We start from the raw sequence: 25,866 nt of genomic DNA on the forward strand, positions 1-25,866 counted from the left end.
TTGTGTTAATGTTTAATGTGATAAAATATCGGGATCCGCGGGCTTCTTTCTCCTGTGATTTTGTTCTGTAAATGTTGTTGAAATATCAACCCCAGTCCCTGTTATTGACACTGTTGTTTCATCTGTTTATTTCCTCTTTATTCCTGGACTTGTTTCAGGCTGTGGGGGAATAAGTTCAACCCGACCGGGAAGAAAGAACTGAGGTCGCTTCAGGAACCCAGACCCGGACTGATTGTGGAACTGTGAACATCTCGGGGTGCAAACGTATTGTGCGCTCTTTTGGTCTCCAAATTTGAGGAAGGTAATTGTTATTGAGGGAGTGCAGCGTAGGTTCATCAGGTTAAATCCCTGGACGGCGGGACTGTCATATTCTGATAGAATGGAGCAGCTGGGCTTGTACACTCTGGAACTTAGAAAGATGAGAGGATATCTTATTGAAACATGTAAATTATTAACGGTTTGGACATGCTAGAGGCAGGAAACGTGTTCCTGAATCCTGATGTTGTCACCGCCCTGGGGACCTGAATATTGTTGGTCAATTCCCCACCCTCTCCTTTAAACAGCCGCCCTCCCCTTTAATAGAAACAGAAAATAGGTGCAGGAGGAGGCCATTCGGCCCTTCGAGCCAGCACCGCCATTCATTGTGATCATGGCTGATCGTCCCCTATCAATAACCCGTGCCTGCCTTCTCCCCATATCCCTAGACTCCAATAGCCCATTGAGATCCATCTAACTCTCTTAAATCCATCCAGTGATTTGGCCTCCACTCCCCTCTGTGGCAGGGAATTCCATAAATTCACAACTCTCTGGGTGATAAAGTTTTTTCTCACCCCAGTCTTAAATGACCTCCCCTTTATTCTAAGACTGTGGCCCCTAGTTCAGGACTCGCCTAACATTGGGAACATTTTTCCTGCATCTAGCTTATCCATTCCTTTTATAATTTTATATGTTTCTATAAGATATCCCTTCATCCTTCTGAATTCCAGTGAATACAAGCCTAGTCTTTTCAATCTTTCCTCATATGATAGTCCCGCCATCCCAAGGATCAATCTCGTGAACCTATGCTGCACTGCCTCAATCACAAGGATGTCTTTCCTCAAATTAGGAGACCAAAACTGTACGCAATACTCCAGATGTGGTCTCACCAGAGCCCTATACAACTGCAGAAGAACCTCTTTACTCCTACACTGAAATCCTCTTGTTATGAAGGCCAACATTCCATTAGCTTTCTTCACTGCCTGCTGTACCTGCACCAACTTTCAGTGACTGGTGTACAAGGACACCCAGGTCTCGCTGCACCATCCCCTTATCTAACCCAATCCTATTGAGATAATAATCTGCCCCCCTTTTTTTGCCGCCAAAGTGGATAACCTCACATTTATCTATATAATACTACATCTGCCACGCATCTGCCCACTCACTCCATCTGTCCAGGTCACCCTGCAACCTCCTAACATCCTCTTCACAGTTCACACTGACACCCAGCTTTGTGTCGGTTTAAACGGCCGCCCTCCCCTTTAAACAGCCACACTCCGGGTTTAAACCACCCCCCCCCCCCCCCCCCCCCCACGGTTCCTTGCCCTGCCCGCTGTCACATGACCCGGGTACGCGGCGCTGTTGCTGATGCCGGGTATCTGGTGCTGCCCCCAGTGGGGGACGGGGGAATTGCAGCTGGACCTGCAAGATCCTGGATGTGACTATCAGCTCCTGCTATGGATTGATGGTGACAACAGCAACATTGTTCAAACTGTTCATTCACACAGCAATGTCTGTTACTGCTGTATCGTCTGTAAATCAAATGTAAATAGTTAATTATAGTTTAAACTTGTAGATTGGTTATTGCATGTGAACAAAACAGAGTAATGTAGCATCACTAACTCATTAACCCCACTGTACACGTTATATTAACATCCATTTCCTGCATTACGTAGTTATAGTAGTAGTAGCGATGAACTAACATCATACTGTACTGCACTATACCTTATGATTAAAGATGATGTAAACTCCACACCTGTGTCTTAAGTTGTTTACAAAACATAAACTTTGGTGATGTCTAGGTTACTAACACCTCCTGCTTCTTCCCCCCCGCCCCCCGCTGGAGGGGGATGCCTCATCACCTTTTCCCTCCAAACAGATGGGGACTGGGGTTGGTAATGCCGCCATGGGGGAACCGGGGGTGGACCAACGAGGGGAGCCCGGGGCAACGGTTACCATGGGAGACGCAGGGGCAGACCGACGCGGGGAGTGTGTGGTCTTGGTAGCAACAGGTGACAGAACGGCTGCAACAGGCGTCGGTGTAAACATGAACGGGGGCATCGGGACCCGCAGGTGCTGGACAAGGATCCTTCACTGGAAGGAGGTGTTGACGGTTGCGTCTGTAGAGGACACCATCCACTTCGACCAGGTAGGAGCGTGATTCCTTCGAGGGACCATGGGAATGTGCCCTAGTTTTGTATGTCCTTTGTCAGTTTCTAGGCCTACCACTTGTCCCTGTACTAGTGGTTTAAGCAGTTTGCTGGTCTTGTCGTAAAACTGCTTTTGTGTGCCGTGTTTAAACTGCACTTGCTTTTGTATCGCGGTGGGACGGAGGACCTATTGCTGCAGCTGTTGCTGGGAGACAGGCAGTGGTGGACGCGTCTGGTGAGACATTAGTCGCTGGGCAGGGGAGCTGAGAGCCCTATCCCTTGAAATGTTCCGCAGGTTGAGTAGGTCCAGGTAGACGTCAGATTTTGCTAGGTCGGAACGTTCCATGAGTTGTTTAGTGCTCCGAACAGCAAGCTCGGCAAGTCCATTGGTCTGTGGGTATTCTGGGCTGCTGGTGATGTGTTGAAACACAGTGATGTTTTTCACACAGAGTGGTGAATCTGTGGAATTCTCTCCCGCAGAAAGTAGTTGAGGCCAGTTCATTGGCTATATTTAAGAGGGAGTTAGATGTGGCCCTTGTGGCTAAAGGGATCAGGGGGTATGGAGAGAAGGCAGGTACAGGATACAGAGTTGGATGATCAGCCATGATCATATTGAATGGCGGTGCAGGCTCGAAGGGCCGAATGGCCTACTCCTGCACCTATTTTCTCTGTTTCTATGAAAGTTCCACCGTTTGGCAAAGTTCTTGATCTTTTGACTGGTGAATTGACTTCCATTGTCAGTTTGAAGGCAGACGGGTGCCCCATGCATGGACAGGTAGATTGATAGTTTTTGGATCACTGTCGGAGGTGATTGTTGGGAGTAGGTCAATTTCGATCCAGCTTGAGTAGGAGTCCACCAAAACAAGGTGATGTTTCCCGTGCCATTCAAAGATGTCGGCGGCCAGTGAAGACCATGGTAGGGAGGGAACTGGCTGAGGCAGGAGGGGCTGCTTCTGCTGGTGTGGTGTCAGGCTGTTGCAGATGGCGCACAATTTGGTCTTTTCCCGTATGTACCATGTCATCCCGGGCCAGTAGACCATGTTCTGGACCCGTTTTAGAGTAGCCTCCATGCGGGGTGGCCTCTGTGGATAGCATCATAGTGCTCACTCCGTAGAGTGGGAGGGATGACTGCCTTATGGCCTTTGACGATTATTCAGTCCTGTAGCACTAGTTCGTCACGAACCAGGAAGTATGGTCGTGTTTCAAACAGGGTATTTGACTGTTGGGCCATCCATTCCTTATGACGGTAGTTAGCAGTTGCGGTTTTGGCCGCAGATGTGTGTTCGGCAAGGCGGCGTAGACGATCTGGGCTCGAACGAGACCTTCAAGACTGAAAATTTGTCTTGTTTGATGGGGTGACGTTCGCTGGTAGTGTGCGGGGCTCTGGAGAGCTTGTCTGCAATGTGCATGTCTTTACCTTTCTTGTATACCATGCGGAAGTCAAAACGCTGTAACTGCATCATCATGCGTTGTAGACGAGCCGGGGCAGAGTGGATGGGCTTGTTCAGGAGGGTGACTAGTGGTTGCTGGTCAATCTCAACAGTGAAAGTTTTGCCAAAAATGAAGTTTTAAATTTTGAACAAGCGAAGACGACGGTAAGCAGTTCCTTTTCAATTTGGGCACAGCGTCCAGTGTCTGTTAGGGTTCGTGATGCGTAGGAGACGGGCATCACATCAACATCAGTGGTTGTCTGTAGGCATAGCCCGTACTGGGATGCATCGTAGGTGATGGTGATCGGCAGCTTGAGGTTAAAGAATGCTGGCTAGCTGGAACTTGAGCATCTTGAAGACTCTGTTGTTGTGGGTACCAGGACCATGCAGTGTCCTTGTGGGTCAGTTGTCGCTGGGGGCCAGAAAGGTCGCTGAGGTTGGGAATAAAATTGCCCAGATAGTTCACCGTGCCGAGGAACCGTTGCAAACTGGTGATGTTGGTTCGAACTGGCAGTTCGTAAATGGCTGCAGTCTTTAACGGATCAGGTTTTAATCCGTTGCTGGTGAACACATGGCCGACGTAAGTAACTTCCGGAACACGGAATCTGCACTTGAGAGGTTTGAGTTTAAGGTTGATGTGTCTGGCACCGTTTAGTATCTTCTTCAGGTTTGCGTCGTGCTCGGCTAAATCACAGCCGTAGACTAGGATATCATCGACAATGATGGCTCATGGATATTCTGCAGTATGATGTTGTGGCGATCAGTGAAACATGGTTGCAGGAGGGCTGTGATTGGAAACTAAATATTCCAGGATTTTGTTGCTTCAGGTGTGATAGAATTGGAGGGGCAAGAGGCGGAGGTGTTGCATTGCTTGTCAGGGAAGATATTACAGCAGTGCTTTAGCAAGATAGATTGGAGGGCTCATCTAGGGAGGCTGTTTGGGTGGAACTGGGAAATGGGAAAGGTGTAGCAACACTTATAGGGGTGTATTATAGACCGCCAAATGGGGATCGAGAATTGGAAGAGCAAATATGTAAGGAGATAGCACATATTAGTAGTAAGCACAAGGTAGTGATTGTGGGAGATTTCAACTTTCCACACCTTGACTGGGAAACACATTCTGTAAATGGGCTGGATGGTTTGGAGTTTTTTGCAGCAATACATAGAGGTACCTACTAGAGGAGGGGCAGTGCTGGACCTCCTGTTAGGAAATGAGACGGGACAGGTGGCGGAGGTATGCGTTGGGGAGCACCGGGTCCAGTGATCACAATACCATTAGTTTCAATATAATTATGGAGAGGGTCAGAACTGGACCTAGGGTTGAGATTTTTGATTGGAGAAAGGCTAACTTTGATGAGATGCGAAATGATTTAAAAGGAGTGAACTGGGACATTTTGTTTTATGGGAAGGATGTAGAAGAGAAATGGAAGACATTTAAAGGGGAAATTTTAAGAGTACAGAATCTTTATGTTCCTGTTTGGTTGAAAGGAAACAGTAAAAATTGGAAAGAGCCCTGGTTTTCAAGGGAAATTGGACATCTTGTTCGGAAAAAGAGGGAGATCTACAATAATTATAGGCAGCATGAAGTAAATGAGGTGCTTGAGGAGTATAAGGAATGTAAAAAGAATCTTGAAAGAAATTAGAAAAGCTAAAAGAAGATATGAGGTTGCTTTGGCAAGTAAGGTGAAAGTAAATCCAAAGGGTTTATACAGCTATATTAATAGCGAAAGGATAACAAGAGATATAATTGGTCCATTGGAGAGACAGAGTGGACAGCTATCTGCAGAGCCAAAAGAGATAAGGGAGATATTGAACAATTTCTTTTCTTCGGTATTCACCAAGGAGAAGGATATTGAATTATGTGAGGTATGGAAAAGTAGTAGAGTAGCCATGGATACTATGAGTTTCAAAGTAAAAGAAGTACTGACACTTTTGAAAAATATAAAAGTGGATAAGTCTCCAGGTCCTGACAGGATATTCCCTAGGACATTGAGGGAAGTTAGTGTAGAAATAGCCGGGGTTATGACAGAAATATTTCATAGAAATTAGGTGCAGGAGTAGGCCATTCGGCCCTTCGAACCTGCACCGCCATTCAATATGATCATGGCTGATCATCCAACTCAGTATCCCGTACCTGCCTTCTCTCCATACCCCCTGATCCCCTTAGCCACAAGGGCCACATCTAACTCCCTCTTCAAATGACATTTGAAATTCCCATTTCAAATGTCATTAGAAACGGGAATAGTCCCCGAGGATTGGCGTACTGCGCATGTTGTTCCATTGTTTAAAAAGGGTTCTAAGAGTAAACCTAGCAATTATAGACCTGTTAGTTTGACTTCAGTGGTGGGCAAATTAATGGAAAAGATACTTAGAGATAATATATATTAGCATCTGGATAAACAGGGTCTGATTAGGATCAGTCAACATGGATTTGTGCCTGGAAGGTCATGTTTGACTAATCTTCTTGAATTTTTTGAAGAGGTTACTAGGGAAATTGACGAGGGTAAAGCAGTGGATGTTGTCTATATGAACTTTAGTACGGCCTTTGACAAGGTTCCTCATGGAAGGTTGGTTAAGAAGGTTCAACTGTTGGGTATAAATGCAGGAGTAGCAAGATGGATTCAACAGTGGCTGAATGGGAGACGCCAGAGGGTAATGGTGGATGGCTGTTTATTGGGTTGGAGGCAGGTGACTAGTGGGGTGCCTCTGGGATATGTGTTGGGTCCTTTGTTGTTTGTCATGTACATCAATGATCTGGATGAAGGTGCGATAAATTGGATTAGTAAGTATGCAGATGATACCAAGATAGGGGGTGTTGTGGATAATGAAGAGGATTTCCAAAGTCTACAGAGTGATTTAGGCCATTTGGAAGAATTGGCTGAAAGATGGCAGATGGAGTTTAATGCTGATAAATGTAAGGTGCTGCACCTTGGCAGCACAATTCAAAATAGGACGTACATGGTAAATGGTAGGGAATTGAAGAATGCAGTTGAACAGAGGGATCTGGGAATAACCGTGCATAGTTCCTTGAAGGTGGAATCTCATATAGATAGGGTAGTAAAGAAAGCTTTTGATATGCTGGCCTTTATAAATCAGAGCATTGAGTATAGAAGCTGGGATGTAATGTTAAAATTGTACAAGGCATTGGTGAGACCAAATCTGGAGTATGGTGTACAATTTTGGTCGCCCAATTATAGGAAGGATGTCAACAAAATAGAGAGATTACAGAGGAGATTTACTAGAATGTTGCCTGGGTTTCAACAACTAAGTTACAGAGAAAGGTTGAATAAGTTGGGTCTTTATTCCCTGCAGCGCAGAAGGTTAAGGGGGGACTTGATAGAGGTCTTTAAAATGATGAGAGGGATAGACAGAGTTGATGTGGACAAGCTTTTCCCTTTGAGAATAGGGAAGATTCAAACAAGAGGACATGACTTCAGAATTAAGGGACAGAAGTTTAGGGGTAACATGAGGGGGAACTTCTTTACTCAGAGAGTGGTGGCGGTGTGGAATGAGCTTCCCGTGGAAGTGGTGGAGGCAGGATCAATGGTATCATTTAAAAATCAATTGGATAGGCATATGGATGAGAAGGGAATGGAGGGTTATGGTATGAGTGCAGGATGGTGGGACTAAGGGAAAATAATTGTTCGGCATGGACCTGTAGGACCGAGATGGCCTGTTTCCGTGCTGTAATTGTAATATGGTTAAACAGCTGTTCCACTTCGCTGGCTGAGTTGATGCCGAAGGGCATTCTTTAAATTTATAGTGGCCAAATGGTGTGGCAAAAGTTGTTAGTGCAGATGATGCCTGGTCCAGTGGTATTTGCCAGAAAGCTTTTGGTATCTCGGACCGAGAATACCGTTGCAGTTCCAATTTGTGCAGCCACATCCTCACTTCTCATTGGGTAATGTGGGCATTTGATTGCTATGTATTAGGTCTCTGGGATTGATGCAAACCCGCAACTCTTTGTTTTTCTTGGTGGTTACAACCATAGTGGAGACCCAGTCAGAGGGTTCGCTGACCTCGTCAATAGTTCCAAAGGAGACCATTCGTTTTAGTTCAGTGTTTATTCTTTCCCGCATGGCATGGGGAACACACGGTGGGGTGCGCGAGCCACTGGTGCTACTGTGATTCTGTATGTCGTGGGCAGCTTGCCAAGTTTGTTGGCGAACAGGTCACTGTACTGGGACAGCAGTCAAACACAGTTTGTGGGCAGCACGTCCAAAATAGACCAGTCCTAGGTCATGGCATGCACTGATGCCAAGCAAGGTTTCAGTTAGGTTGAACGATATAAAACATCAGGTTTTTTGTTTGTTCACTGGCAGTGCGTTTCAAATCGGCTTTCCCCAGTGGGTGCAAAACTTCCCCACCATAGGCAGGAACGGGGTACTGATTGGGGATGATCAGCCATGATCACATTGAATGGCGGTGCTGGCTCGAAGGACCAAATGGCCTACTCCAGCACCTATTGTCTATAGGCATGTAGCGTGGAGGAGTCCTTTTTCATTTGCTCCGTGCTCCTGATCTTGTTGAACTCTCTAAGTGACATTATGCTGACCTTGGCACCAATGTCCACCTTGGCTGTCAGGGTCGTGTTGTTTATCACCATGGTCACTGCTGGGTCCAGCAGTTTGCCTGAGGATCGTAGGAGAGACAGTACTGCTGGGTCCTTGTCTGTCTTATCAGAATCATTCCCGTGGGAAGCATCGTCGTGTTCTTGGGTGTTAGCATCAGATAGTTCTTGTTGAAGCGGGTGCAGATTTGTCCTTGAAGCAGCGTTTCCACGAGACCGACAACACGTAGCAAAATGATGGAGTTTCTTGCAGTTGATTTGATTGGATTCAATTTATTGGCATTGCACTTGTCAGTGCAACAAAATGGTTTAGCCTGCAGTCATAACATAGAATAAATAACAAATACTCAACACAGTTTAAGTCCCAAAGTCATTGTCTCTTCCCTCCTTGCTCTCCCTCTGCGCTGAGGCAATCCAAGCCTCCGATGTTGTGAGCCCGCCGGGTGATGATAGGTAAGTCCCGCGGCTGAATCCGTGCTCCGCAAACGGGCCGGTTCAAACTCCGCGGCCCGGGGCGGTCGAAGCTGCCGCCCCCCAGTCCAGCGGACGCAGCTGTTGTTGCGGGAGCTCCGGAAAACAGAACTCGAGCTCCCAATGATGTTGTCCACTGGCCCGCGGCCGAGCCTCCGAGGCTACAAAGTCGGGTCGGAAGTTGGGTCGCCCCGCAACCACAGCCCCGAAGTCGGCCAGCCTCGCGTTGGTAAGTCCTGGCTCTGACTCCGCAGCCTCGAGATCAATTGCAGTTGGAGGCCGCCAGCTCCGCGATAGGCCTCAGCGCAGACGAACACGGAGACGGAGGATACGGCAAGAAAGGTCGCATCCCCCCCCCCCGAAGGAAGAGTTACAAAACCATGTTACACCCCCCCCCCCCCCCCCCCCCCCCCCCCCCCCCCCCCACATACACAACTAAATAAACCAAAATAAACTAATAACTGGGCAAGAGAAAACAGAAAAGACAAACAAGGCAACGCCGCCACTAGGAAAGTTGTGACAAACTTTCTCATGGGCTACGCAGAACTGGTACCCACCAGTGGAAATAATTGCAGTTGGGGCATCTGGTGGTAGGCACATTCAAACTTTTCCAAGGCACAATTGAAACATTGCGGGGAGAGTAGTTAGCAAGATTGACGTGTTGATGTTGTGGGCTGGCAGGATCAACGTCTGCGAGCGGGGCCACGACCTCTGCCATGTGACAAGAGTGAATGGCCTGCTCTAAAATCAATTCAGCCTTTCGAAGGAGTTCAGCTCTTAGCTTGCGATCGCTCATTCCCCCCACAATTTTGTCATGTACTAACTCATTAGTCAACTCACCGAAGTGGCACCGTGTAGCCATATGTCATAGGTCACTGATGAAGCGTTCGACAGGGTCTCGACCTGCTGTTGTCGGGCGAAAAACCTTGTTCTCTCAAGGACATGATTCGAGGGCAGGTCACAGAACTCTAAACTTTCTGAGTAAGACGGTTGGATTGTCGATAGATTCTGCTGGCACCAGGACCTGGCCATTAGCGTTGTTGATTGCTGGGGCAAACTCAAAGTTGTTTGCACCAATCATTGCCTCTGGACCTGCTAGATTGAGCAGTAGCGATGCCTTCAGATCATCGGGGTCATTCCGGTGAACAATGCGAATATAGTGAGCATATTCACGTTCAAGCATGCACCATCGCTCGGCTATGTCAGAGTCAAACCCAAGGGGACTCGGTTTTTGACAGGAGTTGGCCACAACGTCGAAAATTTCAAAATAAAACGGCTAAAGATAATAAATTGTGGTAAACAAACGGAGTGGGTCAGAACCAGTTTTCTGACACCATGTAATTACCTGACTCACACACAGGTGAAGGTGTCCGCATCTTTAATAGTCATTCCGGTATCAGATATGCAGTACATTGTACGATCAGTCTGCTGCAACTACTGACTATAATAAATGGGTTCCTACACTATAAAGCATGCACTTGGCGGGGTTATGACTACTAATTATTCTGATTGGCCAACATGCCATAGCCAATCTACAGACACTAGCATGGATAGCAGGTTGGCTGGATGGCTGAAGACAAAGTGGCGATAAAGGGGGCTTTTTCCGATTGGCTGCCAGTGACTAGTGGAGTTCCGCAGGGATCACTACTCTTCACGTTGTATATTAATATTTGGACGAGGGGATTGGAGGCTTTGCGGCAATCTTTGGAAATGATCAGAAAATGGAGGTGCAAGTAGCGTAGAGCAGTGAGTAAACCAACCTGGGGCCATATGACAAATTTCAGGGGAACCACAGAAAAATCTTGGGATTTAGGGGGCCACAGGTTCAATGAAGGGGGCCACAGAGCTACCACCCTGTTGCCTCCTAAATTTCAGTTCTAATAAATTTATATCTGAGGGGGGCGGGGGGGGCCCACAGAAAAATTAAAGATCCCAAAGGGACCACGAGCTAAAAAAGGTTGGGAACCACTGGCGTAGAGGATGCAGGGACTCTGCAGAAGGACTTGACAGGCTGGGAGAGTGGGCGGAGAAGTGGCAGATGGTACATAGTGTAGCAAAGTGTGGAGTCATGTGTTTTGGTAGTAGCAATAAAGATGTAGACTATTTTCTAAATAGGGTGAAAATCCAGAAATCAGAGGTGCAATGGGACTTGGGAGTGCTGGTGCAGGATTCCGCAACAGATAATCTGCAAGTCGATAGAAAACTCAATGCTAGCTAGCAGTTAATTAGGGAGGGCTTGCATGCAAAAACAGGGATGTTATACTGGACTCGCTGAATGTCCCTATCCAGCTATCCAGCAAGCTAAACAATTTATTCAATAAAGGCCATTACAGACGAGCAAAGTTTGATGCTTTACTGCATTTAATATGAAACTGTAACATATAAGCACAACAAGAACCAACATATGGTTCAGTGACGTTATCTATATTACCCTTGCCCCTTTGATTCACCCAATCTGCTTTGCCTTTGTCGCACGCATTTCTAATTTCCTGTTTGATACCATCTCCAACTTCACTACTACTGTTAGGTGGCCTGTACACAACACCCACCAGCGTTTTCTGCCCCTTAGTGTTTTGCAGCTCTACCCATACCGATTCCACATCCTCCAAACTAATGTCCTTCCTTTCCATTGCATTAATCCCCTCTCTAATCAGTAACGCTACCCCACCTCCTTTTCCTTTCTCTCTATTCCTCCTGAATATTGAATATCCCTGGATGTTCAGCTCCCAGCCTTGGTCACCCTGGAGCCATGTCTCCGTGATCCCAACTATATCATAGTCATTAATAGCTATCTGCACATTCAACTCATCCACCTTATTACGAATGCTCCTTGCATTGAGACACAAAGCCTTCAGGCTTGTTTTTACAACACTCTTACCTCTTATACAATTATGTTGAAAAGTGGCCCTTTTTGATTTTTGCCCTGGTTTTGTCTGCCTGCCACTTTTACTTTTCACCTTGCTACCTATTTCTTCTACCCTCATTTTACACCCTTCGGTCTCTACGCTCACACATTTAAGAAACCCTTTCCCTTTAACTCCATCCTCCACTATCCCATTCGACACCCCAACCCCTTATTTAGTTTAAAACTACCCTGTGTAGCAGTGGCAAACCTGGCTGCCAGAATGCTGGTCCCACACCTGTTAAGATGCAATCCGTCCCTTTTGTACAGTTCCCCCTTACCCCAAAACAGATCCCAGTGATCTAAGAATCTAAATCCCTGCCCCGTGCACCAGTTTTTTGTTGTTTTTTTTCTTTCTCTCTCTCCCCTCCTCTCTCCCCTCCTCCTCTCTCCCCCCTCCCTCCCCCCCTCCCCCCCCCCCTCTCCCCCCCTCTCTCCCCCCCTCTCTCTCTCCCCCCCCCTCTCTCCCCCCCCTCCCTCTCCCCCCCTCTCTCCCCCCCTCTCTCCCCCCCCCTCTCCCCCCCCCCCCCTCCCCCCCCCCCTCTCCCCCCCCCTCTCTCCCTCCCCCCCTCTCTCCTCCCCCCCCCTCTCCCCCCTCTCTCTCCCCCCCCCTCCCCCCCCCTCTCCCCCCCTCCCCTCTCCCCCCCCCTCCTCTCTCCCCCCCCCTCCCCCCCCCTCTCCCCCCCCCTCCCCCCCCCCCCCCCCCCCCCTCTCCCCCCCCCTCTCCCCCCCCCCCCCCCCCCCCCCCCCCCCCCTCCCCCCCCCCCCCCCCCCCCCCCCCCCCTCCCCCCCCCCCCCCCCCCTCCCCCCCCCTCTCTCCCCCCCCCCTCTCTCCCCCCCCTCTTCGGCCAGTGGAGTCCACGCCGACCAGCGATCACCCCGTACACTAGCACTATCCTACGCACATTAGCGACAATTTAACAATTTTGCGGAGGCCGATTAATCTACAACCCTGAATGTCCTTTAAATGATGGAGGAAACCGGAATAAAAACCCACGTACGTCAAGGTGAGAACGTACAAACTCCACACAGACAGCACCTGTGGTCAGCATCGACCTTGGGTTACAGGGTTTCCTTTATTGTCATTCAGACCGAACTCTGAACGAAATTTCGTGCCTGCAGTCATACATATAATACAATACAATTAAAAAACAATAATAAACACATATTAACATCCACCACAGTGAGTCCACCCAGCATCTCCTCACTGTGATGGAGGCAAAAGTCTTAGGTCTGCAGTCTCTTCCCTCCTCTTCTCCCTCTGCGCTGCGGCGATACCCCACCGGGCGATGTTAAAAACAGTCCCGCGGCTCAAACACCGCGGCCCGGGGTGGTCGAAGCTGCCGCCCACCAGTCCTGCTGCCGCAGCCGCTGGCCCGCGGCCGAGACTCGGACTCAAGGCACCGCCGCCAGAACGCTGTCCCAGCCACCGGAGCACCGTTCCAGCCCCGACCCGGATCGCCCTCACATTAGTACCGTTCAGCCTCGCGCCAGGACGCCCCGACATGGGTGCCACTCCTCCCTCGGGCCGGGCCGCCCCGACATCTTTCGCAGCTTCGACCACCCCGGGCCGCGGTGATTGAGCCGCGGGACTGTTTTTAACATCGCCCGGGGGGTATCGCCGCAGCACAGAGGGAGAAGAGGAGGGAAGAGACTGCAGACCTAAGACTTTTGCCTCCATCACAGTGAGGAGATGCTGGGTGGACTCACTGTGGTGGATGTTAATTTGTGTTTATTGTTGTTTTTTAATTGTATTGTATGTATGTAAAATGAGGGTAGAAGAAATAGGTAGCAAGGTGAAAAGTAAAAGTGGCCGGCAGACAAATTCAGGGCAAAAATCAAAAAGGGCCACTTTTCAACATAATTGTATAAGAGGTAAGAGTGTTGTAAAAACAAGCCTGAAGGCTTTGTGTCTCAATGCAAGGAGCATTCGTAATAAGGTGGATGAGTTGAATGTGCAGATAGTTATTAATGACTATGATATAGTTGGGATCACGGAGACATGGCTCCAGGGTGACCAAGGCTGAGAGATGAACATCCAGGGATATTCAATATTCAGGAGGAATAGAGAGAAAGGAAAAGGATGTGGGGTAGCGTTACTGATTAGAGAGGGGATTAATGCAATGGAAAGGAAGGACATTAGTTTGGAGGATGTGGAATCGGTATGGGTAGGGCTGTGAAACACTAAGGGGCAGAAAACGCTGGTGGGTGTTGTGTACAGGCCACCTAACAGTAGTAGTGAAGTTGGAGATGGTATCAAACAGGAAATTAGAAATGCGTGCGACAAAGGCAAAACAGTTATAATGGGTGACTTCAATCTACATATAGATTGGGTGAATCAAATTGGCAGGGGTGCTGAGGAAGAGGATTTCTTGGAATGTATGCGGGATAGTTATCTAAATCAACATGTAGAGGAACCAACGAGAGAGCAGGCTATTTTAGACTGGGTATTGAGTAATGAGGAAGGGTTAGTTAGCAATTTTGTTGTACGTGCCCCCTTGGGCAAGTGTGACCATAATATGGTTGAGTTCTTCATTAGGATGGAGAGTGACATTGTTAATTCAGAAACAATGGTTCTGAACTTAAAGAAAGGTGACTTTGAGGGTATGAGACGTGAATTGGCCAAGATTGACTGGCAATTAATTCTAAAAGGGTTGATGGTGGATATGCAATGGAAGACATTTAAAGACTGCATGGATAAACTACAAAAATTGTTCATCCCAGTTTGGCAAAAGAATAAATCAGGGAAGGTAGTACATCCATGGATAAGAAGGGAAATCAGGGATAGTATCAAAGCGAAGGATGATGCATACAAATTAGCCAGAAAAAGCAGCATACCGGAGGACTGGGAGAAATTCAAAGACCAGCAGAGGAGGACAAAGGGCTTAATTAGGAAAGGAAAAATAGATTATGAAAGAAAACTGGCAGGGAACATAAAAACTGACTGCAAAAGTTTTTATAGATGTGTGAAAAGAAAGAGATTAGTTAAAGCAAATGTAGGTCCCTTGCAGTCAGAAACAGGTGAGTTGATCATGGGAAACAAGGATATGGCGGACCAATTGAATAACTACTTTGGTTCCGTCTTCACTAAGGAAGACATAAATAATTTGCCGGAAATAGCAAGGGTCCGCGGGTCAAAGGAGTTGGAGGAATTGAGTGAAATCCAGGTTAGCCGGTGTAGATCATGTGCATGTGTCTTTAATATAGTGACCTCACCACTACTAACCACTCCCCATATCAGAAGTATAATTGCAACCTCCCCACCCATTGATCTCCCTCTAGCTCCGGTGACAGACCACGTACAGCTAGGACAGCAACGGTTATGTGATATTAATAAAAAGTAGTAAAGACACAATGTGTTCATGGCCCCTCTTTACATGGTGTCGCAATTGTGCCTCCGCGCCTCCTGTTTGTCGGGTTTTATTTACGTTTGACCCAGTTCCCTATCCCTTGCTCTATCTCCCGTGCCTTGGTTGCCTCCTGCCGCAAGCCAGAGGTGCTTGTCTTCGACTCGGACATTGCCCATCGGTGGGGTGTCTTTCGCCGCGATTTCCAGCACTACGTGACGATCGCCCATCCTGCTGCCACCGCTGAAATGCGGGCTTCTCTGCTCCTCAACCTGGCTGGTCCCGATGCCCTGGAACGATCTGAGTCGTTTGTATATGGTGCAGGTGAATATGCTCAAGACCCGGTATGTCTTATGGCTAAGTTTACCGTGATGTGCGACATCCCCACCAACTGCATTTTAGAGCGTTTTAAAATGTTCAGCTGGCGTCAGATCCCTGGAGAATCAATCGACAACTATATCGCCGCGTTGCGACACATGGCCTGGCGTTGTCGCCTGGACGCTCTGACCCCCGATCAAGTGACCCGGGACATCCTAGTATATGGCCTTCTAGATGTAAAGCTACGGGCTGAACTTCTGCGGAAGCCCGACCTGTCTGGACGAGGCTCTGCACGCCTCCCGCATGGCTGAGGCTGTCACCTCGGCACTGTCACCTCCTGATCATGACATTAACTTTGCCACAGTTGCTGGCCGCCGGCGGAACGCTGGCCCGCCACGGCAACAGGGTTCCCCTGCACCCGGGGGCGGGAGCCCACGACGTTGCCCCAACTGCAATTTTGCCTCCCATCAGTTCAATGTGTGCCCTGCTTTGGGCAAAACATGTAATTTTTGCAAAAAGTTAAACCATTTCTCTGCAGCCTGCCGCTCTCGTGGGAAGCCGGCCCCCCCTCTTCGGAGAATGTTAATCAACCTTGCTCAGGCTGACAGCGAGCCTGGTTCCCAGTCTCCGCCTGACAAACTCCCTTTGTCTGATACCAGTTCATCCCAGGGGGAGACCAGCATCTTTTCACTCTTGGATGCACATGCACATGATCTACAGCCGGGAAGTGGTGTTGGGTACACAAAAAAGCTGGAGAAACTCAGCGGGTGCAGCAGCATCTATGGAGCGAAGGAAATAGGCAACGTTTCGGGCCGAAACCCTTCTTCAGACTGATCGGGGGCGGGGGGGGGTGGGTGGGGACGAGAAAGAGAAGGAGGAGGAGCCCAAAGGCTGGGGGATGGGAGGAGACAGCAGGGGGGCTGAGGAAGGGGAGGAGACAGCAAGGACTAACAAAATTGGGAGAATTCGATGTTCATGCCCCCGGGGTGCAGACTCCCCAAACGGAATATGAGGTGCTGTTCCTCCAATTTCCGGTGCTGCTCGCTGTGGCCATGGAGGAGACCCAGGACAGAGAGGTCGGAGACGGAGTGGCAGGGGGAGTTGAAGTGCTGAGCCACCGGGAGGTCAGCTTGGTTATTGCGGACCGAGCGGAGGTGTTCGGCGAAACGATCGCCCAACCTCCGCTTGGTCTCACCGATATAGATCTGCTGACATCTAGAGCAGCGGACGCAATAGATGAGGTTGGAAGAGATGCAGGTAAACCTCTGTCGCACCTGGAACGATTGCTTGGGTCCTTGAACGGAGTCGAGGGGGGAGGTAAAGGGACAAGTGTTGCATCTCTTGCGGTTGCAAGGGAAAGTGCCCGGGGAGGGGGTGGACCGAGAGGGAAGGGTGGTGTTGGGTAAATTGGGTAAACTAAGTGGTGTTGGGTAAATTGAATGGATTAAAGGCCGATAAATCCCCAGGGCCAGATAGGCTGCATCCCAGAGTACTTAAGGAAGTAGCTCCAGAAATAGTGGATGCATTAGTAATAATCTTTCAAAACTCTTTAGATTCTGGAGTAGTTCCTGAAGATTGGCGGGTAGCAAACGTAACCCCACTTTTTAACAAGGGAGGGAGAGAGAAAACGGGGAATTACAGATCAGTTAGTCTAACATCGGTAGTGGGGAAACTGCTAGAGTCAGTTATTAAAGATGGGATAGCAGCACATTTGGAAAGTGGTGAAATCATTGGACAAAGTCAGCATGGATTTACGAAAGGTAAACCATGTCTGACGAATCTTATAGAATTTTTCGAGGATGTAACTGGTAGCGTAGATAGGGGAGAACCAGTGGATGTGGTGTATCTGGACTTCCAGAAGGCTTTCGACAAGGTCCCACATAAGAGATTAGTATACAAACTTAAAGCACACGGCATTGGGGGTTCAGTATTGATGTGGATAGAGAACTGGCTGGCAAACAGGAAGCAAAGAGTAGGAGTAAACGGGTCCTTTTCACAATGGCAGGCAGTGACTAGTGGGGTACCCCAAGGCTCAGTGCTGGGACCCCAGCTATTTACAATATATATTAATGATCTGGATGAGGGAATTGAAGGCAATATCTCCAAGTTTGCGGATGACACTAAGCTGGGGGGCAGTGTTAGCTGTGAGGAGGATGCTAGGAGACTGCAAGGTGACTTGAATAGGCTGGGTGAATGGGCAAATGTTTGGCAGATGCAGTATAATGTGGATAAATGTGAGGTTATCCATTTTGGTGACAAAAACGGGAAAGCAGACTATTATCTAAATTGTGGCCGATTGGGAAAGGGGGAGATGCAGCGAGACCTGGGTGTCATGGTACACCAGTCATTGAAGGTAGGCATGCAGGTGCAGCAGGCAGTAAACAAAGCGAATGGTATGTTAGCTTTCATTGCAAAAAGATTTGAGTATAGGAGCAGGGAGGTTCTACTGCAGTTGTACAGGGTCTTGGTGAGACCACACCTGGAGTATTGTGTACAGTTTTGGTCTCCAAATCTGAGGAAGGACATTATTGCCATAGAGGGAGTGCAGCGACGGTTCACTAGACTGATTCCTGGGATGTCAGGACTGTCTTATGAAGAAAGACTGGATAGACTTGGTTTATACTCTCTAGAATTTAGGAGATTGAGAGGGGATCTTATAGAAACTTACAAAATTCTTAAGGGGTTGGACAGGCTAGATGCAGGAAGATTGTTCCCGATGTTAGGGAAGTCCAGGACAAGGGGTCACAGCTTAAGGATAAGGGGGAAATCCTTTAGAACCGAGATGAGAAGAACTTTTTTCACACAGAGAGTGGTGAATCTCTGGAACTCTCTGCCACAGAGGGTAGTTGAGGCCAGTTCATTGGCTATATTTAAGAGGGAGTTAGATGTGGCCCTTGTGGCTAAGGGGATCAGAGGGTATGGAGAGAAGGCAGGTACGGGATACTGAGTTGGATGATCAGCCATGATCATATTGAATGGTGGTGCAAGCTCGAAGGGCCGAATGGCCTACTCCTGCACCTAATTTCTGTTTCTATGTTTCACCCACTCCAGTCACCTGTTGGTGCACAAGCGCACCCACACCGGGGAGCGGCCCTACACCTGTATCCAGTGCAGCAAGAGCTTCATCCACTCCAACAGCCTGCTGTCCCACCCAGCGCACCCACACCGGCGAGCGCCCCTACACCTGCGCCCAGTGCGGCAAAGGCTTCACCCACCCCAGCAGCCTGCTGTCCCACCAGCGCACCCACACCAGGGAGCGCCCCTACACCTGCAGCGACTGCGGCAAGGGCTTCACATAGTCCACCAAGCTGATGGAGCACCAGCGCACCCACACCAGCGAGCGCCCCTTCACCTGCACCCAGTGCAGCAAGGGCTACACCACCTCAGATGTCCAAGCCGTTGAGGTGGTTCTCCCGTTCCAATGTCGGAGTTCCATCATGCCGGCGTGAGGGCCTGAACATCGGGCTGCCTATGGCGGCGACTGCGAGGGGTTCGGGAGCCCCCCGACCACGGGTGAACAACGGAGGAGGACGACTGAATTTTCGAGCCTTCCCTCACAGTGGGAAATTTTGATTCTGCTGTGTGGGGATGTCTGTGTTAAAGTCTGTTATGTGCTCTTTATTATTCATATGGCTGTATGGTGACAACACATTTCACTGTACCAATTGGTACATGTGACAAATAAATGTATCTTGTATCTTTGAAGTAGTGGGGAGGTGTGCGACTGCCCAACGGCTACAGATATGCATGGAGGCGAGAATCATTTCTTCTCATTTCTGGAGATGGTTGGCATTTTCTTTCATTATTAATAGTACAACATGAATTCTGAAGAATTCCAAAGAGCACAGTTGTCGACGTTCGTCTCTTAAAGAAGCAACAAAATTGTTAGAGGTAAACCAAAGTAAATCTTTGAATCAATGTATTAGACGGGAGTGGCTGGCGAGATCTACAAAGAGCACGCACGTTGCTCGCTGTTTCCCGGGCTCCACTCAATGACTTCCTGTTTTTCAGCAAATCTCCCATTTTTAATTTATGAACCAAACTTTTATATTTTTTATTATTTTATTAGAAGTTAATACAGTACAAAACAGTACAGTGGAAAACTAATTTTAGGTGCCAACTATGTCATACCGTAATCCATTCCATGTACAACCTCCAGTTTTATGTTTTGAGAAGGAAGTAAGCAAGACAAGAAAAAGAAAACAATAGAAAGGGGAAAAAGAGGAAAAATAGATGGTAGAGAATAGAAAAACGTGAAGTGTGTATATATAAAAAAGCAAAAGTGGAAAGTAGAAATAGGAGAGAAGGCCCCTTAAAAGAGAAATTTTCAAATCTTTATTCGGAGATGAAGATCTATCCACGTCATGAACTGAAATCAGCAATCTTTACGGTACCGCTGCATCACATGATTCCAAAAAGTCGACGAAAGGAGACCAACTCCTTAAGAATTGGTCATATTTATTTATTAGTGCTCTGTAATCCCATGTAAAATTCGTGATAGTAGAATCTAGTTTTTTGAAAAAGTATTTTGGAATATATATTGGGATCGCTTGAAACAAATATATTAATTGTGGTAAGAAAGTCATTTTTATAGCGTTAATTCTACCTATCAATGAGAGCGGGAGCGTTTTCCAAAATTTAATCATATCATTCAGTTTATTTAATAGTGGCATAAAATTGGCACTAAATAATGATTTGTGTCTTCTCGTAATTTGAATACCCAGATACTTGAATTTTTCTGTTGCAATTTTGAAGGGGAATTTTAGTAAGTGTCTCGAATCCTGTGGTTTTAAAGACATAATTTCGCTTTTATTCCAATTTATTCTATATCCTGAAAAAGAGCCGAATTCCTCAATTAGTGTTAATAAGGTGGGTATACTCGTTTGTGTATTAGTAATATATAAAAGGATATCATCAGCGTATAATGAAATTTCTTTGAGTCCTTAGTGTTATATCCGTGAATATTCGGGTGATTTCTAATCCTTTTTGCCAGTGGTTCTATCATAAGGGCAAATAGCAATGGTGATAAGGCACAACCTTGCCTATTACCCCTTGATAAGTAAAATTTTGGAGATAGCATATTGTTAGTTAATATTCTTGCCGTAGGTCTATCGTAAAGTAGTTTAACCCATCTAATAAAATTCTCTCCCGTATTAAATTTTTGGAGTACCTTGAAATACTGCCATTCTACCTGATCAAATGCCTTCTCTGCATCCAGCGTGCCAACTGAGATATCTTCATTGTCCTCATTATGAGAGTACATTATATGGAAAAGCCTTCTCAAGTTATTAAATGATTGTCTTTTGGGTATAAATCCCGTTTGATCCGTATTTATTAAATTGTTAATATAATTATTTAGTCTTCTAGCTAGAATCTTTGCTAAAATTTTCTGATCCGTATTTAGAAGTGAAATAGCTCTATAAGAACCCGGTTCACCTAAATCTTTATCTTTTTTTGGTATAAGCGTTATTGTTGCTTCTGCTAGGGTTTCTGGCAGTTTATTTTCAGTATAAGCCTGCATGTATAAATTGAATAATCTTGGTATAATTGACTCCTGAAATCTTTTATAAAATTCATTACTAAAACCATCTGGTCCTCGGGTCTTCCCATTTTTCAGTGAGTTTATTATTTGTTTTATTTCTTCACTAGTAATCCGTGCTCCTAATTGCTCTTGTTCTAAACTATCCAATTTTGGGAGATTGCAATTATCTAAAAAATTCGCAATTTTACTAACATCTGTATTTATTTTAGATGTATATAAATTATGATAAAATTGGGCAAACCTCTTATTAATATCCTTTGGCAGTGTTAGAAACTCACCCTTATCCGATTTAATTTTAGTGATAGTTTTTTCCTTTTCTTGTTGCTTCAGTTGCCTCGCAAGTAATTTATGTGGCTTATCCCCAAATTCGAAGTGTGCTTGTTTTGTAATTTGGAATAATCTTATTACTCTTGCCGATAGTATTTTATTGATTTTATATTTTTATAAAGTTATCTTATTATGTTTATCTATGATTGGGTCAGTTGCATTGTCCAGTTCTAGTAATTTTATTTCCTGTTCTATCCGCTGAAGTTCTCTTTTATTTTCCTTATTTTGAAAACTTTGGTAAGAGATTATGACGCCGCGAATATATGCCTTGAAGGTTTCCCATAATAGCGGTGCAGAAATACCCGGCGTGTCATTTATTTCGAAAAAATGATTTGTTTGTTCTTTTATATACTCATAGCCCTGCGGGTTATTTATTATGTGTGCGTTGAATCTCCAAAAAGGTTTTGTACCCGGCATTCCCTCAATTTTAAGTATAAAAGTCAATGGTGAATGATCAGAAATAATACTATTATGATATGATGGTTTATTCGTATACGGGATTAATTTTGTGTCCAATAAGAAATAGTCAATTCGTGAATAAGTTTTATGAACTGATGAGTAAAATGAATATTCCCTACCACTTGGATTTGCTATTCTCCAAACATCAGCCATGTTGTTATTTTTTATATGTATTTAAAAATTCACAGGTCTTAGTTTTAACAAGACGCTTCCCTACCTTTATTGATTTATCTAAGTATGGGTCTATAACACAATTAAAATCTCCCCCCATTATTATATTTTGATAATTATGCTCTGCGATTAAATCTATTATTTTCTTTAAAAATTGTGGGTTATCAAAATTAGGCGCGTAAATATTTATCATAGTTAATGGTGTATTGTATATTTCTCCCGTGACTATAACATATCTTCCCTCTTTATCAGATATGGATTTATTTAATTTAAAAGGTATACCCTTCCAAGTTATAATGGCCGTGCCTCTTGCTTTAGAGGTGAATGAGGAGTAATAGGTTTGACCTATCCAGTTTGCCCTTAATCTGATCTGAGTTTGTTGTTTCAAATGTGTCTCTTGAAGGAAAACAATATCCATATTTAATGATTTTAATTGTGCCAGAATTTTACCCCTCTTAATTGGCTCATTCACACCTCTGATGTTCCAACTACAGAAAGTGAGACCTCCGATATTTATTCGACTATTATCTTGCATTGGCTATTATTACCAGACTGTATGATTCATGTGATGCAGCCAAGTACCTCGGAATCCTGATTCCAGAGTTGTCCTTCATATTTACATCTCCTGACACTATTAAACATAATTAAGGGAAAGAGAAAAACATAACATAAAGTGTACATAAACATTGTTAAGTCATACAACACATAATTGTGAATAAACAAAAAAAGTGAATGTAAGTTATCAAAAAAGCAATATCTTACAAAAAAGCCACCAATGGTAGCTAGGATTGTTTTTAAATTGACCTCCGTCGATGAGATTATGCACTGGGCCTTATCCCCCTATTAGAATTTGACCCAACGTTAGTCGGTTCCCTCTAATTGTTACCAAAATTATCATATCAGGTCAATTAATAGCTGAACAGTTTAAAATAGAATAAAAAAGAAGCTAGAAGATTTGGACTAAAATAAAAGTAATTATGGGTTAAATTACCTCATTAATAACTACTTTTCCTTAACCTGTATGTTAGTTAATTCATAATTAGTATTTAAAATATATGTCTAACCTCCCCCATCCTTCCTGCTATATGGTTAGTCGTGTTAGTATAGTACATTACACCTTTAACGTTAGTTGAGTTTGTTACGCGTAAGTATTTAATTAGTTAGTTAGTTATATGTTATATGTGTAAATAATAGGTCATATAGTGTGGGACAGATGCATCATACCATGGCCATTTCAAAAGGGGACAGTCTCATAGTTGTCAGGGCTGAAGGACTTGGCAACGAGCCTGCGACCTTGAGCTTACATCTGTGCTTTCAGTTCAGAAATTTAATTCGGGCTGTGTTATTGAAAAACACTTTCTTGCCTGATAAGCCTGTCTGGTAAGCGTCTGAACAGTTCGAGTGTCTTAATTGAAACAGAGAAAACAAGTTCCACAGATAAAATGGCTATTATTCTGTTCCTCCTTGAATTTTGTTTAAAATCTCCTGGGCATATTTGCAAGCAGAATCCGGGTCCGTGAATGAGCGTTGCTTGCCGTTAAACAAAATGAGCATTTTCGCTGGATAGATCACGTCATACCGAACTTCAGAATGTCCATATAAAATATTGCTTGCCCTTTTAAACTCGCGTCTTTTTGCCAGTATTTCCTGAGGATTATCCCTGTAGAATCTTACGATATTATCAGCGAATGTAAGATTTTCTCCATAGGGTATCTTCTTTAATAGATTTTCCAAAGTTGAAATATCTAGGAACTTTACGATAATTTGCCTTGGCGAAGCACTAACATGTTTCTGGAAGCGACCCACTCGATGAGCCACATCTATCTTTGGTTTTTCTGGCAGTTTGAAAACATCTTTAAGTAGATTAGTGATAAAATCACGCATTTGAAGGCTGTGTTCCGCACCCTCTTTAACTCCTATTATTCTCAGGTTTTGCCTTCTTGATCTGGCCTCTAAATCTTGACATTTCTCATTCAATTTATTCGTTAGCTCCCAATTCATATTGTGTTGTTTTTTCAGACCTGTTATTTCGTGGCTCACCTGTTCCAATTCACCCTCCTTCTCTTCCATCAATTTTTCCGTGTCTGTTAATTGCTTCAGCAGGGTGTCATGTTTATTGTTATAATCTCTCCACATACTTTCCAATTCCTTCGCAGGCCTCAACTCCAAATCTTTAAACTGTTGGTTTAGGGCTACATAAAGCTCTTTTACTTCGCCGCTGCTATTATCAATTTTCTTAGAAAGATTGTCCTCCATAGTGGAGAAGTTGTTCTGAATTGTAGAATTCATTTTGGCAAATTGCTTCTGAAGATCTTTAGTAATGCCTTTAAGAATATTAGCTCTTACCGTTTCTTCTCGGCTTTTCATTTCTTTCTCCTTTGTATCACTTCTTGCAGCCATATCGCTTGTAGGTTGTTGAGGTTCCAGCTCCTCTTCCAAACTTTCAAACGTGGTTTCAGGGGAGGTTTCAAGCTCATCCAGAGCTTTTTGGAGCTGGAAACTGATTGTAGTCTTCTTGGGTCCTCTGACATCTTCTCTTTCGCATCCAGTTTTTACGATAAGATCGTTTTAAATCCCAAATCCACCAGTACCGTTTGATGGAGTCAGTACCCTTGACGTTCAGCAAACCTGATAAGAATTTTTAACTCGATCCTGGCATGGGAGTCGACTTTAAACACGATTTGTCTGGAGGAGAGCTCAGTGCAGCTGCCTTCACTGCTTCATAGCAGCCACCGGAAGTCGAACCAAACTTGACCAAATTAAATTCTTTCACAGTGAGGGCAGGATCAACTTGCTTTATTTGTTACGTTAGGCGCAAATGCGTCAAAGTCTGAATATGGCATGACTGAAAGATTCTGCAGGCTTTCGGAATATAGGAAAAGCTGGGTCTTAATCAAGCTTGACAAAAATGGTAGAGAAACTCAGCGGGTGCACCAGCATCTATGGAGCGATGGAAATAGGCAATGTCCGAAACCCTTCTTCAGACTGATGTGGGGGGGGGGGAGAGAGAAGAAAGGAGAAAGGAAGAGGAGGAACCCAAGGGCTACCGGTAATTGGAGAAGTCAATGTTTATGCCGCTAGGGTGCAAACTGCTCAAGCGGATGATGAGGTGCTCTTCCTCCAATTTCCGGTGGTGCTCACTCTGGCAATGGAGGAGGCCCAGGACAGTAAGGTCGGATTCGGAATGGGAAGTGCTGAGCCACCGGGAGATCAGGTTGGTTAATGCGGACTGAGTGCAGGTGTTCGGCGAAACGATTGCCAAGCCTACACTTGGTCTCACCGATGAAGATCAGCTGACATCTAGAGCAGCGGATACAATAGATGAGGTTGGAGGAGGTGCAGCTGAACCTCTGTCATACCTGGAACGACTGCTTGGGTCCTTGAATGGAGTCGAGGGGGGAGGTAAAGCGACAGGTGTAGCATCTCTTGCGGTTGCAAGGGAAAGTGCCCGGGGAGGGGGTGGTGTGGGAGGGAAGGGAAGAATTGACCAGAGTTACGGAGGGAGTGATCTTTGTGGAAAGCAGACGGGGGGAGATGGGAAGATGTGGCGAGTGGTGGAGTCACGTTGGAGGTGGCGACACTGACAGAGAGCTATTTGTTGTATGTGCCGGCTGGTGGGGTGAAAGGTGAGGACTCTGCCCTTGTTACGAGTGGGGGGGATGGGAGAGAGAGCAGTGTTATGGGGGTATGGAATCTAAATCAAGCTCATCCAATAACAATTTATTACTTATCTCTGGACGTTAGCTATTTTTTTCAATCTTGGCTTCTTTATGGCCTTGAAAAGAAGCACATGTTATGACGCAGGCTTCCATCTTAATGTCTTTATTAAAAAATACAACCTGTCCTCCATATTGTGCTCCATATAATTTGCAAAGAGAAAGAGGGAGTGTGTGAGAGAGAAAAGGAGCGAGAGAGGGAGTGTGT

General features: G+C 45.8%; 2 pseudogenes; one reads left to right on the forward strand and one right to left on the reverse strand.

The window, feature by feature from the left end:
* The window catches only part of LOC129693896 (NACHT, LRR and PYD domains-containing protein 3-like), a 29,839-nt pseudogene extending 28,286 nt beyond the window's left edge, over positions 1-1,553 (forward strand).
* Positions 1,554-15,773: 14,220 nt separating this feature from the next.
* Positions 15,774-25,866, reverse strand: part of LOC129693895 (oocyte zinc finger protein XlCOF6-like) — a 32,422-nt pseudogene continuing 22,329 nt past the window's right edge.

Source organism: Leucoraja erinacea, unplaced genomic scaffold (assembly GCF_028641065.1).
Source record: "Leucoraja erinacea ecotype New England unplaced genomic scaffold, Leri_hhj_1 Leri_463S, whole genome shotgun sequence".
Taxonomy (NCBI): domain Eukaryota; kingdom Metazoa; phylum Chordata; class Chondrichthyes; order Rajiformes; family Rajidae; genus Leucoraja; species Leucoraja erinaceus.